Source organism: Carlito syrichta, unplaced genomic scaffold, assembly GCF_000164805.1.
Source record: "Carlito syrichta isolate Samal-C Ts95f unplaced genomic scaffold, Tarsius_syrichta-2.0.1 Scaffold302426, whole genome shotgun sequence".
Classification (NCBI taxonomy): domain Eukaryota; kingdom Metazoa; phylum Chordata; class Mammalia; order Primates; family Tarsiidae; genus Carlito; species Carlito syrichta.
This window is the reverse complement of record NW_007246522.1, coordinates 327930-330378: the sequence shown is the minus strand read 5'-3', so window position 1 is coordinate 330378 and position 2449 is coordinate 327930.

Below are 2449 nucleotides of genomic sequence, written 5' to 3'. Positions count from 1 at the left end.
CTTTCCGCTTCAGCTTTCCAAGTAGCCAGAATTACAGGCATGCGCTACCACGCCCGGCTGATTTTTTGATTTATTGTAGAGATGAGGTCTTGCTGCCCAGGCGGGTCTCAAACCCGCGAGCTCAGGCAATCCACTCACCTCAGCCTCCCAGAGGCGCGGGATTACAGGCTGAGCCACTGAGCCCGGCTTAAATAATTTTTAAAAAACCAAATGGCATTAGGTATTATGTTTCTCCATTTAGAAATCTAATTTAATTAATATTTTAAGAAATATGAAGCCATAACAAAAACTCTCATTATTTTTATTTTGGAGTGTGTTAATAAATGCAAAGAGATTGGGAGAGACATACTGTTTAATGATGCTTATTTTCAGAATGTTTAATATGAGTAATTTTTTTTTACCTCCTTTAAGAGGAGTAATGTTTATTGGCTAAAGGTGGGAATGATAGTTAAGACACCAATTCTGTTTCGAGGTCTTTGGCTATATTAATCATTGTGTAAAAGATTTCATTTTTCAAGAAAAGCCTTGATTTTCCTACCAATAAAGGCAATGATGAACAAGGTTTATGTGTATTATTTAACCCTGATTAGAGGAATATGTCTAGAGCAGTGTTCCTGAACCCAGACACTTTTGCCCTCAGGGACATTTGGCTATGTCTGGAAACATTTTTGGTCGTCACAGCTGAGTAAGGATGCTACTGCCATCTAGTGGGGAAAGGCCAGGGGTGCAGCTACATAACCTACAATGCACATGATAGCCAGCCACAATAAAGATTATCTGGTCAAGGATGAGAAACCCTGATCTAAAATAAAACCTGGTTTTTTTCAGCAAATGGTTCCAGTATGTGAACTTTGAGAACCACAGATACCGTTAATCATTCTCTCTCTCCATTTTGGGAGGTGCATCCACCTTCTCTCTCTAATCTACTTTCTAAATAAACTCTTTTTTCTAATTTAATTTCTGTGCAATTCTTTGCAACTTACCTATGGCACCGGCTCAGCCCACCGGCACACTGACCTAACATTTTTACCGACCTAACAGTATCCCTACTATACGTCATCCTGCCCAGGTCACAGCCAGGAACATTTATTTTCTCTAATATCATACATTTCTTGAAACGCAGGAATAAATACTGAGTCAGCATACATGTTCATTGCCTGCTTTTTTTGGGCTGATTCTTTAGGATGACCACCATACGCATCCGCGACTAAGCCACTATTGATATTTTAGGCTAACATGTCTTGTCCACACAGTTCTTTGTTAATAAAAATAAGACACTTCAGTGCCCTATATATGGGAGATGTAATAAGGACTCAAATATAAGGGACTCCCTCTCTTCTGGGGGATAAATTTGTGGGGAAATGTCCTTTCCTCTCTCATCAAACCTCTGTATTTTTTCCAACTTACCTGTAGCGTTTGACCATTTTTCACTCCTTGCTCTCCTCTTAGCCACAACTCTGTTTCTTTGTTAGTTCCTTCTCCTCTAACTGACCTCTAGGGTTCCTCAGTCCTTATTCTCAGATCCTCTTCTCTCCTTGGGTGCAGCAAGTGACGTCCAGGTTACATACATCCTTTAGGGAGAAGTTGCTTGCCCCCTACTTTTCTTTCCATTTCTTACCTAGAAGTGGGGACAACTGGGACACAGGCATGGAAGCTGAGTGTGAGGGCATAGCTGCCTGCCAACTCTGGCATGCTTATCTCTTGCTTGTTACATGAGAGAAAATACACTTCTGTTTTATTTAAATACACTTCTGCCACTCTATTTTTGGATCTCTTTGTTAAAACAGGTTAGCCTGTTTCATAACCAATTATTTTTCCCTCAAGAGGTTTGCCTCAGTGTTCTTTACACCAGAAATCTACCAGTCACTCAAGCTAGAAATCGTATCATTCTTGATTCCTCCCTTTTCTTCACTCCTATATCTAGGAAACTAGCAAGTCCTGTGGTTTCTGTTACCCATGTAAATTTTTTCCTGTCTTCTGACCTCTGCACTGCTATCACCTTCGCCTGAGCCACCCTTCTTTCTTACCCCGGCAGCCGTTAACAGCCTCGGAGCTGCTCTCGCTATGTACGTTCTTCCGCTTCTAATGCATTCTCCCACTGAGCTGGAAAAGCGACCTTGAAACTGAAATTTCAAGTAAGTCCTGCCCTGTCACTGCATTCATCAAAACTCCTCAATGGCTTTTCTTCACACTTGCTACAATTTAAATTTACCGAGGCCTATGAGGTCCTGCAGTCCCATCAGAAAGGGCTTTTGGTTCCTCAACTACTCAAAGCTCTTTCTCACTTCAGAACCTTTGTATTTTCTGCTGCCTTGAGACAAACCTGGATCTCTGAACAATTTTTGTTCTTGGGCTCTTTGTTAACATAAAAAGTCAAAAGCGTAGAATGAAATAATCGAACTAAGAATAGGTATCAACCAGGACCATAGCCAAAATGGGTTAAATTCAT